Source organism: Bos taurus, chromosome 24 (genome assembly GCF_002263795.3).
Source record: "Bos taurus isolate L1 Dominette 01449 registration number 42190680 breed Hereford chromosome 24, ARS-UCD2.0, whole genome shotgun sequence".
Taxonomy (NCBI): domain Eukaryota; kingdom Metazoa; phylum Chordata; class Mammalia; order Artiodactyla; family Bovidae; genus Bos; species Bos taurus.
Window position 1 is genome coordinate 39,081,562 of NC_037351.1, and position 16,349 is coordinate 39,097,910.

The window sequence follows — 16,349 nt, forward strand, 5'->3', positions numbered from 1 at the left end:
GAATTTAAGAGATCAGCTAAGCTAATGGCTCAAAAACTGTAGAATGCACAAAATCATTTGGAGAACATGTCAGAACTGATTTCTGAGTCCTGCTCCTATGGTTTTGCTTCAGAAAGTCTGGGAGGGGCCTCTCTTCTAACTGAGTAGAAATACAGCAACCTATTTCTAACCAGTTCCAAGCAATGTTGATGCTGTCAGTCCATAGACCACACTTTGAGAACCAATGATCTAGTTTTTATTTCCTGCTGTATACATGATGGAGATCTTCAGAAGCTGGGTGTGACCTACCCAAAGACGCACTGCCAAGTTGGAGACCCAGGTTCTAACCATACTCTGATGCCCGGGTCCTCTGATTAGTAGACCACATCTGGGTCACAGATGTGGTGATATCTGGGTCTCCAAAACTTGTAGATGACCAGCACAGGCACAAAAAAATGTGTCTGACTAGTTGGCAATGCTAGTTTCACATGAAATGATAGAGGATATGAAGAGAAAATAATTTCTTATTCTGCTCATTCCAATCAGAGGATGAAAAAGTTTTGTTGATTTTTTCCCTTCCTCTCAATGACAGATTTCTGTGGCAGTTTTATTGTTGTGGCTAAAATGTTCTTTTGAAACAAAAACATTATGTCATGCTTCTGAAAATGCAATGAGAAGATTCTTTTCATGGGGTCACTTTCATAGGGTTCTAATAATGACATGTTTTTCTATAAATCTTTAGCTAAGCTTTTTCTTTTTCAAATTATTTTTAAGGAATATATTTTCCAGCTGGAAATATCTTTTCCCAGACACCCTCCCTATAACTAAATAAGACCATAGATAATAGCAAGATCTACAAGACTTGGCTTTGACCAGCGTTTCACCTGTCTTCTCCCACTGTAGACTGCCAGGGGTCTAGCTTCAGTCTACTTTGTTCCTAACCCCTCTCCCTGCCCCCAATGCCATCAGCCTCTCCTCAAGCCAGTTTTGGTTTTCATGCATTGGTCTTCATCTTTCTAGGATCTTTGATCCACACTCTAGATCTGTCATATAACCTCTTTTCTGACTTGGGACCTGCGAATTCATCTCCCTGAAATCTAGAATTTCCCTGGTGGCTCAGTGGTAAAGAATTCACCTGCAGTGCAGGAGAGTCGGGTTCAATCCCTGAGTGAGAAAGATCCCCTGGAGAAGGAAATGGCAACTCCAGTGTTCTTGCCTGGAGTATCCGGTGGACAGAGAAGCCTGGCAGGCTACAGTCCACTGGCTGGCAAAAGAGTCAGACACGACTCAGAGCCTAAATAGCAACAGTAACAACTTGTGCTCGGCCTCTTCAGCTAAAACGAAAGTTTCTTGAGGACACAATAGTATCAACTCCCTTGGAACTCCCTAGCACATATTCAGTCTTGAATAAAAACAGCGATTAATTGGAATCTTAAAAAAGAGTTGTTGTCATGAAAGATTTCAGAAATTTTATGTAGTTTAGTAATATGATGCAGAGGAAAAAACATAGTATGTAGAGACACAGACTTGAGTTCAAACCCAGGATAAGTTATTTGACTGCTCTGAGCTTGTTTCCTTCTCTGTAAAACAGCTCTGTGTTCCTACTTCACAGGGTGTTAGGAAAAGTAGATACATCTTATATATACAACACCTGTCATGCAGGGGGCACATGGGAAATATTCCCCTGGAAACCACCATGGGTCAATTCTAGGGCAAATGCTGCCTATCTGAAAATCCTAACACTCGAGGGGACGTATTTCTGAAGTGAATTTCTCAACTCTCTGCATCTCTTGGCTGTTGATATGGTGAAGCTAGGTCAATTTCCTGTATGTGTCACTTCAGTCTGGTACTTGGTGCTTTAGAGACGTACATACAGTCTGCTGTTGGAACTCACTGACAATAGACATAAGCACTGCAAATTCCCCTCTATGAGAAAAAAATATAAAGATACTGAACACTAGACTATAGTGATCATTTCAAAGCTGTAAAAAAATTGTGTTAGTGACAGTACTACAACTCCACTTAGTGACTACTAAGTTAAAAAAAAACTCAATCTTTAAGCTGGATGCAATATAAATATTTTCAAAATATAATCAGATGGTATTCTTGAAAGTATTAAATTAAAATGTTAGCCTAAAATTTAAGTCCTTGTTTATTAAAACAAACCAAAAAAATAGCAATTTCCGGTAGCAACTCTAACTTTACTGTGAAGACATCCCGAACTGTTTTATTTAAGATTCTTGTCTTGTTACACCACTGGAAAATTGAATCTAAATCCATTTACCATAGGCAAAGAAAATGTTTACAACCTAAAACTGTATTTACACGCATCTATAATGTATTTTTGCTTTTCAAAAAAGGTATAAAAGTAAGAATTTGTGGAAAACGATGGAACGAAGAAGAATGCTTCTGCATTCCTAAATTCCGTGAAGCATCTGGAACCACAAAAGCATTTTATGAAATATCACTGTCTTTTGTTTTGCATTTTTAGCATTAAGAAGTCCATTCTGTTATTTTTGCCCTTTCCTTATATTCATACTGTTTTTTTTTAACCTAAAACTTACACTAGGTGGAGCCCCACGTTCAAGATTTGGAATGATTTTAAAAAGGGAAAGAAAAAAACAATTGAAAGCAAAACCCGAAAGGCACTTTTATTTTCTCACTTTTAAAGAACGTATCCTTAAAATCTATAGTATCATCAGAATGGAGTTTTTCTTTCTAACAATAAAAACCATGACTATGAATAGGATCATTAATGTTTATTATGGAGAAGCACCAGGTGCAAAGTGACAGAGTCAAGAGCTGTAAGGATTTGAATTCAATGCAAATATTACATTTCCTTTGAAGAGGAGGCATATGGGGATTGGGGAATAAATCCTTTCTGGACACTTGTAAAAATATTTTGACAGTGTTAATGTTCTCCTGTGTCTAAAGTGGGCATAGTCCTCAGACACACCATGACATTCCAATTAGAGACACGCTGTTGTGAAAAACAAGACTCAAAAAGATCAGAGTAAAAGACAAACCTCAAAGCATCATCAGGCTTCCCTGGTGGCTCAGACAGTGAAGAATCTGCCTACAATGTAGGAGACCTGGGTTTGATCCCTGGGTTGGGAAGATCCCCTGAAGAAGAGACTGGCAACCCACTCCAGTATTCTTGCCTGGAGAATTCCATGGACAGAGGAGCCTGGTGGGCTACAGTCCATGGGATTGCAAAGAGTCGGACACGACTGAGTGACTAACAAGGAGGAGGATGGAAAACATCATCATGAGTAAAAGACAAAATACCCAAATTAACAGCACAGTGAACTACATTCAGTATCCCGGGATAAATTATCATGGAAAAGAATGCATGTATAAGTATAACTAAATCAGTGTTCTGTGCAGCAGAAATGAACACAGCATTGTAAATCAATTAAACTGCAGTAAAATAAAAGCAAAGCAAAATACATTCAAATCTCTATGTTCTCCATGGTTAAGAAATGCAGGAAGGCCTAACCAGACATTTAGGAATATCTGAACCTCGGTTTAGGAGTGACTTCTGAACCGAAACACACACACACACACACGTTCAATTATGGGTCTGTAGGACTTGCTGTTAAAAATAGGCGCTGTCTAGTCTTGAGCCTCTCAGTGGACTCAAGCTGGAGGAGATAAGACTTCAGAGATAACCGGCCAAACTTAGTCATCACTCACAGCTGCTGGATGAAAACACCATGATAGCCCCACAAATATTTCCTGGGCATCGTTGCTGGTTCAGCTCCCCCTGCGCTATCTCAGGGCTGTCTTTCCAATGCCACGTGCTCAAAATGCAAAGTTCAGACGAGCAGCAGTTACCCTTGCCCAACCACCCAGCACCTGTGCTGACATAGCCTATGTGATTCTGTCAGTTTACTGGGCAGTAAAATGTTGTGTAGTCTGTTTTTATTTTATTTTTTTCCAGATCTATACACAGTCTTGGGCCAGGACAGACCTGACTCTGCTGACAGCCGAATTATGTAGCACGGTAACCTTTGAACAAGTACAAATCATTGACCTCACATAAATTCTCCCCCAGAAAATCCAAGAGTCAGGTTCAGGCTGGGTCAGGTAGGCATGGAGGCAGTTAGCACTACCCGAAGAATCCAGCATCAACAGAACCAGAAATTTATACCCGTTAAAGAGAACAGTTATAAAAAGCAGATATCAAATATCATGTTTTTTGACGTTTGCTTCATATTGTCCATAAGCAAGCCGCTCCCTTCCTTTTCAAGCTATTTACTAAATTCAAATTGTTCTGCTACCATAAATGGTTTACAGAAGCAAAATCAATAGGATGAAGAATAGCACTGAGGAGTGGACAATCTTCTTTGATGACAGTATGTGTGCTCAGTCTCTAGACATGTCCCACTCTTGCGACCCCATGAACTGTAGCTCTGTCCATGGGATTTTCCAGGCAAGAATACTGGAGCGAGTTGCCATCTCCTACTCCAGGGGATCTTCCTGACACAGGGATCAAACCGGCATTTTATGCAGCTCCTGCATTGGCAGTGGATTCTTTACCACTGGGCCACCTGGGAAGCCCAGGTGATTTTTTTAAAAAAAGAAGAGAAATGATCTGAGCTTTGGGTTCTCAAGCTGTTTGTTGGCTAAAACAAAGACTAGATGAACTGGACAGACTATAAGAGCCTTTTTCGATACCTTTAAAAGTGACAACTTTCATGTAAGATTGCTCATTAAGCTTTTATTTTCATACCAAGTTTCCATGTTGATGCTCTTATTCCTTCTGCTACAGTGTACTGGAGTTTTCCAATTAGCTTTTCAGATGGGAGTGGGGTGAAATCCACCCCGTAGCACAGAAAATATACACTCACATACTTCCCCCAAACACTGTGCTTTCCCCGTTTCTCTTGCTGCCCTCTTGTAGCCAGTACTGATACTATGATAATAGAGTCTTATGGAGTAAAACTTATATTCAAATTCTTCCCTAAAAGATAGGTGACCTGGGCATCTCGTATCTACTTCCTGCATGATGAACATCAGGAAAGTGATGCTAAATTCAACAGGAAGGATCAATACAGACTTGACAGGTTTACAGCCCTTCAGCTCTCCTCTCTTTATCTCGAGGGTAACATCTTTAGAAGAGTCAGCAGAGGAGACTGGGTAACTGATGTTTTAAAATTTTTTACATATGGGACTTCAGGAACATCAGGGTGGGTAAATGGTGGGTAGAGAAAGCTACACACTAAAATAGACTGCAGAATAACTTTGCCAAGCTAAGCATCTCATTCTGTATATGCCAAGGAGGAAAGAACTTGATAGATCAGTTGTTTTTTGTTTTGCTGACAGTTGGTATTGGTCCCAAGAACAATTCCTAAGCAAAGTAATGTTTAACTACTTCCTTATCACCAACACTGCCTCATAAGCATAATTGAGAACTCTGCTATTGTAATTCAGTTTGCTTCATTTTTTTTCCTTTTGACTAAACCTTTGAGAGAGAATCATATGTCTTCTTCATCAGCACCGTCACCATCTTAGCAATTAAAGATAAGGTAGGGAAAGAAAGGAACTATAATATACATAGAAGTCATTAAAAGGAAGGGCGAGTCCTCTATAAAAGCAAGGTGAAAAGGCACTTTCTTTTATTTTTTATTATTATTATTTTTTGATAATATTTAACATTATTATTTTTTGATTCATACAGCATGTGGAATCTTTGTTTGCCAACCAGGGATCCAACTCGCCCTCCCTGCAGTGGAAGGGAGTCCTAACCACTGGTCCACCAGGTAAGTCCCCAAAGGCATTTTCTTTTAAATACAGTGGAAATGAGCTGAGGCACACCTCCACCCTGCAGGTGACTCAGGATCACCAGTTGGGACAAGAGCCCACAGCGAACCTCAGAGGTGATTAGAAGCAAACATCACCAAGCAAGACCCATAAGCCTCTGTAGGCCCAGCCCTGGAACTGATATATAGCTCCACGTGTGGGGACTTTTTTTCCCTACAGAAACCACAGCTAAAAGGCACGAGCATCATTTCATTTTTAGAGTTTGGGAATGGAACACAGAAGAAAGAGTTATGATTTGGTTTTCATTGGCCACTGTAAGTTGTGATAAGAGTGCCTCTCTTTTAAACAAATGGAGGTCATTGTTTGCAGAGGCTACAAAAGTCAAATGAGATATTTTTTCGGGGAGAAAAGTAAAAGCTACCATTTCCTGGAAGAGTCAGACTCAAGGCTCTGGAGGTTCAAAGTTCAGCTCATGTGACATCTCGCTCCAGAGTTTCATTCTGCTCTGCTTTGTGATCCGTTGTCTAGATGACCTTATCTACCAATGGGTTGAAATCTCCTGGATATTTGATTGTTTTTTTCTTTAAACAATTTTTTGGGTCCCTCACCAGCTACTATAGTGCTGTGTATCTTTTGGGGAGTCAATAAATGTCTGTGGAATGAGCAGCAGAAGTTTCAATATTTGGAACAGTTACAAACAATGCATTTGCTGCTTTCAGGGCTGGAAGGCTTAGAGCTTAAAGGGTCTTTAAAAAATCATATCTCCTTATTCAGAGAAAAATCCATTTTTATTAAAACCATTTCTATTAATAGAGCAGATAGACATCACCCATGTGTTTCATTTCCTCCTCTCAGCCCCAATTTCCCAAATTCACAGGCATTTTGCTCTTCTTCAGTCAATGTCACAAGAGTTCTGTGCCTATAAAGTGGACACCATGATAACCCCACAGTGGGCAGTACGAGGGGTTTCCCAGGTGATGCTGGCGATAAAGAACCTGTCTGCCAATGAAGGAGATGAAAGAGACCTAGGTTTGATCCCTGGGTAGGGAAGATCCCCTGGAGGAGGGCATGGCAACCCACTCCAGTATTCTTGCCTGGAGAATACCCTGGATAGAGGAACCGGGCGGGTTAAAGTCTATAGGTCACAAAGAGTTGGACACATTAAAGTGATGATGCTAGCATGCATGCATGTGGGAACTATGATATTCTTCCAGGAACAAACGATTTATAATCCTCCAGCTTCCGGAAGTGCTGTCAGTAGGCAGCTCTCAGCTGTCAGCCCTTCGTGGAGTTGCCTCCACTGAAGACAGCTGCCTTGCCTATGTCATACATCTTCCAGTGGAGCAGGTAAGGATGCTTGGGCCATCTTGCTCTAACTGGAGGTTAGAAATAACCTGGAGGTCACCCCAGCTCTAAGGGTCCTCATAGGATGAGCTGAGGGGATCACAACTTCTCCCTCTGTTCTGTCCTGCCTTCCTCCTTGGCGTTGGTTTCAGGGATATTCTGCTAATAAATATCTTCGTCATCAATGTCCATTTCACAATCTATCCTCAAGAAATAACCCATGACATCCCTGACTTTAGGGCATAATGAATAAGGCATAAGGAATTGTTCAAGAGAAGTCTCAGTTCTTCATGGTTTTATAAAACAACAGGGACATATATAGGTAATTCCATTACTCCTTATGACATGCAAAGATACAGGGAGACACACTTAGTTGCTGAAAGAGTCTGATGGATTCTCATACCCAGGAGGATGGGAGAAGGGGATGCTTATTAGGACAGAATTCTTTTGGGAGCTGTGTGTAAAAGACAAGCAGGAATTACTAGATAAGGACAAGGCAAGGAGTTGAAAGCAAGAGAGAGAAAATGAGAAAAATCATGGATACAAGCAAGTCCTTGGGATGTTAAAGGCAGGACACACATGGGGCACAGCAGGAGTAACAAGTGACACAAGCCTGGAGCCAAAAGCCACCTGGCTGATGCATCTGGTAGGTGGTAACAGGATCAGGGAAAACTTGCAGGTGATGGTAAGGAGCTTTGTTCTTGACCTTTTTATAGATGGAGACATAAGACAGATGACTTTCATGCAATCTACACTTTCAGATTTTCCCAACTCCTGACCTCCACCAAAATTACTTGGGAATATAAAGCAAAAAGCAGCACAGACATTTCAGGAGTATGAGGGTGGTATGGACAACACTTTACATAAACTAATTTCTGACATTATCTACTATGCACAGAATTAGATATTTTATAAGAAAAATCATCAGCACATAAGATTTTTCAAAACATTTTATTTTGAAAAAAGAACTTTATCTTTTTTTTTTCAAATCTCGATTTCATGGATAATGTTAGAAAAGTAAATAAACATGGACTCTTGAAGAGCAACTACATTATTTATTGCTACCAAAACAAACAAAATGTACAGATCTTAACTTTTTATTTATATGACTTGTCCTACTTTGATGTTTATGTGGTCATCAGAAATGATTGCCATTTGGGTCACAATGTTTATAACATCATTACATACAATACAATGTTGGAGTTCTCCTCAGCTATCCTTGCCTTCCTTCTTGTGTGTGTGTGGGTTAGTCGCTCAGTTGTGTAACCCCATGGACTGCAGCCCACCAGGTTCCTCTATCCATGGGATTTTCCAGGCAAGGATATTGGAATAGGTTGCCATTTCCTTCTCTAGGGGATCTTCCCGACCCAGGGATCGAACCCGGGTCTCCTGCACTGCAGGCAGATTCTTTACCATCTGAACTACGAGGGATAGTTGCCTTCCTTCTTACCTAGGAATTACCCACGAGCAAAATTACATAGACCCAGTCAATAACTACAAAGTTACAACTCACAAGTGCTACAGAGATTCTTGATAAACAGAATTATTAGTGACACACCAGAAACCACGAGGTGATGAGACAAATAAGGAGGACTGATGATTTTATACACAATCCCCAGTACATAGCCAGATATGACATCTGATAGATAGATGGGCTGCCCTGCTGGCTCATGATAAAGAATCTGCCTGCCAATGTGGGAGATGCAGGTTTGATCCCTGGGTTGGGAAGTTCTCATGAAGGAGGAAAGGGCACCCACTCCAGTATCTTGCCTGGGAAATGCTATGAACAGAGGAGCCTGGTGGGCTACAGGTCTTGGGGGTCACAGACAGTCAGACACAACTGAGCGACTGAGCACACAGCACAGATAGATATTAACAGATCTTTATTTTACACACAGATGAAACAGTACAGAATAAAAGTGAGTACAGACAACAATGCCATAGAGATAAACTTGAATCCAGCCTATTTTACTTTAGAAATAAATACTTCTTAAGCTCTAATACTTAGACTTATTATTAGCAGCCCCTTACCTGTGACACCCACACAAACGATAATGCTCACCAGGCTGTTGCAAAACTATGGTGGAGAAGCAGGACCAGAAGCAAGATGGAACCACTGGGGTGTTTAAAGCAAGAGGGGGGCATGGGCAGATTTATAGCTTGGATGCATCTCTGGAGCCAGATGAAGGATAGCGTAAAGATGAAAAGAAGGATTTGGCAAGCCTTTGCAAAACTCAGGGAAGATATGATGAAAATCTGCACACCTTGGGCAACTGGAAATCCCAGTCTTCTGGTCCAAGGTGTCTATGGCTTGGCTTCATCAACTCCTATCCTTCTCAATGGAGACCCTTGGGAGAGCCAAGCAGGGAGAGCAAGCTGACCAAGATAACTTTCTGCTTTTCATGTCTCTCTGATTTTGAGAAGGGCCTTATTACCCTGACTAATAAAGCAGAAAATTAGCTATTAGAGAAGTATTCATGATTAGATTTAGAAGCTCAATAACCCTCAAAAGAAAGAGTTGAAAATCTAAATGGAATTTGTAGGTACAAGGCTTTATATGAATTGGGAAAAAAAATTTAGTTTCTGTTTGACTTTTTTTCCTGCAAAACCACTATTAGTTCTACCAAAATATACTGTTGAGGATAGCAACTTCTCTAGAAACAGAAATCTCTTTCATAGGGCAAATCACCCTACTGATTGACACATTTTTTTTTTTTTAACTATAACCCTTTCTAATCCCCCTTCCCCCTGCACAATGAAAGAGCTTTATATAACCTCCAGATGAAAGACAAATTTAGTTGTATGTGACAAAATATTGTCTGAGATGCACCAAAATTCTGTTTTTGAAGGTACAGGAGAGTCAAAAAGTATATTAAAATGGTTAAAAGGAAATATGTCTAAATAAAACCAGTTTATGACTAGGACCCTGGTGGCTTTTAGCAGGTAAGTTGTACCTCAGTTTACTCATCCATAAAATCAGATGATAGGTAAGTTCCTATCATGAGGTTATGAAGATTAAATGGGACACATGTGCAGTCCATCGCCCAGCACCTGGGAAAGAGGAAGTGATGAAGGTGTGGCCAAAAATGAGGCTGCTGATGATATCTGGTCATGCACATCCCAGAAAAGAAACCACGTCGAGTGACAAGCCCATTAGCTTTTTTTTTTTTTTAAGAAAGTGATCCCAGATCGACCAAATCTTTAGGCTGCAGACCCTGCCTGTCCCCTCTCTGTAAATGGAACGAAAACAAATTTTAAAAGCCCAAATGACACACACACATCAAAAGATTCCTAAATAGAGTAGAAGGGAGCCTTAGAAAGTGAAAGAAAAGGAGAAACTGATAGGATACACATGCTCTGGGATGGAGTCGAGGGTGAAAAAACAGGCAAACACTCTGGCTTGTACTTTGCTGCTTCTGGGAGCAGAGATTTCAGAAGATTCCCTGAACATCTCACAAACACAGTGCTATATTCCAAACTTTCTAAGTCCTAGAAGAAAGAAGAATTCACAGTATTTGGCACACGATTAACTTAAAAGAAGTAGGTTCTAGTTACTGATTATTACTGGAAGAGAAAGTGAGATTTTAAGGATGGTTGTCCAGCAGGTTATCGTTTACAATAGGGGTCCCCAACCTTTGGGATCTGACGTCTGATGATCTGAGGTGGAGGTAATGTAATAATAATAGAAATAAAGTACACAATAAATGCAATTCGCTTGAATCATCCCGAATTTTCCCACAGACCCCCACTCCTGGTCTGTGGGAAAGTTGTCTTCCCCATAAAACCGACCCTGGGTGCCAGGTTGAGGACCGCTCGTTAATGAGAAGGATAATGGAAAGACCTACAGACATACACAGAGGAAAACACACAGTGTGAATCCCAAAAGGGGACTTGAGATGTGGAACTGAAAAATCATAGCATAACCCAAAAGGCAAAACTGCTGATTAGCGGTAATTGCATCAAATCAACAACTCATAGCTCAACAGAGTAAACTTAAATGATACGTAGTCCTAAGGATATTTACAGGCAACCAAATCATCTAAGAATAAGATTCCCAAATTACTTACACCAGAATAGAAAATCTTACAAACATCCATGCCAAATTTCATGCTAACATTCAATATATAGTTTTAGAGGTTCCAGAAATAACCCAGATGGCATTATGTATTTGTAACAGTAACATGCATTTGCTCCCAACAAGTGAAATCCTGCCATCTCAACTGGCTAAGACGACAGTTTGAAATTTATTTGGAATTTATGAGGAGGGAGACCCAGGATGAAAGTGGAATGGATAATCAAGACAATGATTTTCCTACAGAAGAATAGCCCAAAGGATTTCTTTTTTCTTTTTCTTCCAGGAACCAGCCATGCTAAGGACATTTTTTTTTAAAAGGATAGAAGTTCTAATGAGGTGAATGATCCTAGAGCCTATTATATACAGTGAAGTAAGTCAGAAAGAGAAAGACAAATATCGTATATTAATGCATATATATGGAATCTACAAAGATGGTACTGATAAACCTATTTGCAGGGCAGCGATGGAGATGCAGACATAGAGAACAGATTGGTGGACACAGTGAGGGAAGGAGAGCGTGGGATGAAGTGAGAGAGTAGCACCGAAATGTATACATAACAATATGCAAAACAGATAGCCAGGGGGAATGAGCTGTATGACCCGGGGAGCTCAAATCCAGTGCTCTGTGACAAGCTAGCGGGGTAGGATGGTGTGGGAGGTGGCAGGGAGGTTCAGGAGGGAGGGGACATATGTATATCTATGGCTGATTCATGTTAATGTATGGCAGAAACCAACAATATTATAAAGCAATTATCCTCCAATTAAAAATAAAGAAATTAAAAATGGATAGACACTATTAAACCAGCCACTCCTACAGTATCATGCTAATCAAAGCCTTTTTCAGCAGGGGGAGGAATCTTATTTCCCACATGCTTGATAACTAGAAATAAATGTAACTAAAACTCTACTTTTTGTATTCAAAACCTACCTGTCATCTGGTCTCCATTCTACAACAAGAAATCCACCAGCAGACATCAACCCTTTCCCCCCTCCCTGGTCCCACAGGTGGAATAGCTGGGTGCCCAGTACATCCTTACTGCCCAGCTTTGGAAGAACAAAGTTTGATATTTTGAATCTTGCTACCTTGAGGACCAATTAAAGTGGGACCAATTAAAGTGAGAAGATTTCATGTCAAATTCACAACTCATTGAATATAAATACATCCATAGCGTACCATTTCCAATGCCTTTATATTAGAAACAATGCCAGCATCACAAAACCCAACACACATATCTGCCACAAATGGTAATTGTGAATATCCGTGGTGTATAACTTATAGAAACAACCAAACAAGAGCCTTAGAAAATTCCATTTCAAACTGTTTGGGATATTTTCAAACTACTTTGTTATAAAGAACTATTCTTCAAAATTGTACAAAACCCCTCCTTTCAGAAATAAAACCAAGAGCAAAACATGAAGGCGCATAGGGTGCACGCATGTGGGCACCAGGATGCTAAAGATATTTTCCCAACAAGCAATTTCATCTGGCAATTGTCTTCTTCTCCAAACACAGAAATCAACAGCTTAAACATTAATTTCATGACTCACCCACATAGTCCATGTTGCACGCCCAGAAATAACATTTTTCCAGATGATGTGCAGGTCCCGTGCCATGTTCCGAGAGGCAGCAAGACAGGGAGGTGAGCAAAAAGGAGAAGAAAACATAGATTAGAAGTAATTCAACACCTAGTGATAACTCATCCCCATTCTGAGCATGATAGTAAGAGTTCTCTCCTTTCTAGAAACTGCCCCATTGCCAAGACACAGTGGGTCAAGGCGAAAGTTGCTATAGGAAAACAAGGTCGAGAACTGTGGATACCAAGGGGGAAAGAAGGAGATGGGATGAGCTTATATATACTACTGACAGATATATACTATTTGACAGATCAGTATATATCTGATTGACAGATATATACTACTGTGTATAAACTGGATGACTAATGGGAACCTACTGTATAGACAGAGAACTGTACTCAGTGTTCTCTGGTGACCCAAATGGGAAGGAAATCTGAAAAAGAGGGGGTATATGTATTCATAATTTGTACGGCAGAAACGAATACAATGTTGGAAAGCAACTATTCTCCAATTGAGATTTAAAAAAAGAAAAGGTAGATAATTCATGAGAGACACAAAGGGATATCTTGTTAACACTTTCAACAAGCAGATAAGAGAACACAAATGTTACAAATAAGAGAAAACACATGCAAGCCACATTTGAATGTATAATAGATGTTTCCAGAAAGAGACTATAAAAGAGTTGTATGAACGCATAGGGACATAAAAATAATGAAAGCAATGTGGCCTAGAATGGGGGAGGAGTTTGAGACTGTGGTCAAGTAAGTGTATTAGTCACTCAGTTGTGTCTGATTCTCTGTGACCCCACAGACTGTAGCTTGCCAGGCTCCTCTGCCCGTGGGATTTTCCAGGCAAGAATATTGGAGTAGTTGACAATCCCCTTCTCCAGGGGATTTTCCCAACCCAGGGACTGAACCCAGGTCTCCTGCATTGCAGGCACGTTGTGGCCAAGTAAAGACTTAGGCTATTTCAAAATCAAAATCAGAAAACTCAGTAAAATTATTTACATACTCCCACAAGCATTTGACTGCTACTGCTGCTGCTAAGTCACTTCAGTCGTGTCCGACTCTGTGTGACCCCATAGACGGCAGCTGTGTCTGACTCTTTGTGAACCCATGGACTGCAGCATGCCAGGCTCCTCTGTCCTTCACTATCTCCTGCAGTTTGCTCAAATTCCTGTCCATTGAGTCGGTGATGCTAGCTAACCATCTCATCATCTGCCGCCCCTTCTCCTTTGGCCTTCCATCTTTCCCAGCATCAGGGCCTTTTCCAGTGAGTCAGCACATTACCACACTTAAAAACAAAACAGCTATTGTTAGAATGATTACTGGTCACCCTTTGTAGACCCAATCTTTAGAAGAAAGAATAAGAGTCTAAGTCACGCTCAGCATAAAGTGTTAAAAAATATTGCAGTCTGTGAAACAAAAGCAGCCTTAGCACATACTCAAGAAACCTGGTCTTCCTCTCCACAGGTCTGGGACAAGAGCAGTTACTTAAAGGGCACTGGATGAAGTGTGACAGACATGCCTGCAGAGACCAGAGAGGAGCCAGCTGTCAGCACTCAGCCCACAGCCCCCTCCTGATCCGTCCAAGCCCGCGGAACCTTGCAATATGCCCCTAACGTCCTCTGGATATTTAAAAAGTTTAAGAACTTGACTAGTGTGCAGCATTTGGTTTCATCTACTCTCCTAGTTCTAATAGTGAATGGTGTTTTCTTCCCAGTGAGAACACACGGACTTCCTTGGTAATGGCCAAAGGATACAGCTGATCCTCTCTGTGGATAAAAATAATATTGACTATTTTTCTTTCCTAGAGACTCAGGAAAGGGAATACGTAGGTGCATACATGAGTCACTGTCACAGAAGTGAGCATACACATCTGGTTTCAATCACCTTCTGCCCACAGGTTCCATCACCCTGTGAACCTGGCCCCTGACTGCCTGGGTTGACCTCACAGTGAGGGGAGACAGCCAGAGTAGGGGGAGGAATTGGGGAATCTGAAGTGTGGGTTCAGGGGTCCTTTAAAGGAACTGGGGGAATCTTGAGCAAGTCATTAAACATCTGTTTCCTTGAGTGGAAAAGGAGAATGAGGTCCTGGTTTTCTCATCAAGTCATGGTGCAGAGGAAATGAAATGATGTTTGGGAAAGACCTTTGGGAAATAAGCAGGAAAAATTCAGAGTGGGCTTTGGAATGTCCTTGAGTATTTATTGTCTGCTTCTCAGCAAGAATGCTCAGTCCCTTCATTGGATAAGAAATGTTGAAATAGGATATGCTGTAGCCTCAACTTCAACTGCCAATTGTATTTGTCATTATCCATCCCTACAGGCCTATTTCCAACCCTGTGAAGGCCCATGAGTCTATTTCTAAAGTGGGGTCCAGGACTCCGGGAGGCCCCTATGCCTCTTCCAGGAGGCCCATGAGATCAAAACAATTTTCCTAGTCATGTTGTTGTTAGTTGCTGAGTCATGTCCAACATTTTTGTGATGTTATGGACTGACTCGCCAAGCTCCCCTGTTCATAGCATTTCCCAGGCAAGAATACTGGAGTGGGTTGCCATTTCCTTCTCCAGGGGATCTTCCTGACCCAGGGATCGAATCCCCGTCTCCTGCTTGGCAAGTGGATTTTTTTTTTTTTTTTTACCAGAGTCACCAGGGAAGCCCTTTCCCTAGTCATGCTGCTGCTGCTAAGTCGTGTCCGACTCTGTGTGACCCCATAGACGGCAGCCCACCAGGCTCCGCCGTCCCTGGGATTCTCCAAGCAAGAACACTGGAGTGGGCTGCCATTTCCTTCTCCAATGCATGAAAGTGAAAACTGAAAGTAAAGTCGCTCAGTCGTGTCTGACTCTTAGGGACTCCGTGGACTAATTTGCCTTTTGCATACAGTGGAAGTTTCTGGATGCTACATGGTCTATGAGGTCTCACCTTCGGTTTCTAAGTGGGAAGCAGGAACCTACATAAGAATTCACTCTCTTAAGCTGGGCATTAAATAGAATTGCAGTAACACTCTTTACCCTAAATTATTCTTATTTTGGAAATATAGGCAACTTTCATAAAAATATTCACGTTCATTAACCTCCAGTTAAACATAAATTTAAAAAATGTTTACATTCGCATGGTATGGAATTTACTATTTTAAGGTGAATTAAAAACAAATATCTGAAAAACTTCTCCGTTGTAATTCTGAACGTAGTACATATCAATAAGTATGCACGAATAAACAAAGGTTCTTCAATCATTTTTAAGGATGATTGAAGGAAAGAGGTCCTAAGACCAAAATATTTGGGTACCAGTGTCTACAACGGAAATCAGGATAGTGAAGGGTAAACGATGAGGCTGAGAAGGATGCAGGAGAAGCCCCCAGGGCCACATGCGTGATTCTGGTCTTAACCAAAAAGCAAGATCAGTCTGGTCCACGCGTGTTGGAGGCTGCAGTTACAGTGTCTTTCCCTGCCTGTGATGGACATAAAGAATTACTCACCGCTCATCTTACTTTTCTACCTTTTAATGATTCATCATAGAAACATGAATTCATAAAGCTCCAACATAAAGCTTCATCAGCCTACAATGAATCTCAAGGTTGCTTTCAAAAAGAATAACTTCCCCTCTGTGGT

General features: G+C 41.0%; 1 long non-coding RNA gene across 1 annotated transcript in view; it reads left to right on the plus strand.

Annotated features, from left to right (window-relative positions):
- LOC132343774 (uncharacterized) overlaps positions 1 to 15,378 on the plus strand; it is a 33,314-nt gene extending 17,936 nt beyond the window's left edge. Inside the window, exons 3-4 of the long non-coding RNA XR_009492727.1 lie at positions 5,663 to 5,744; positions 14,212 to 15,378. This is a non-coding gene — a long non-coding RNA (uncharacterized lncRNA). The remainder of the gene's footprint in view (positions 1 to 5,662; positions 5,745 to 14,211) is intronic.
- Positions 15,379 to 16,349: the final 971 nt, after the last annotated feature.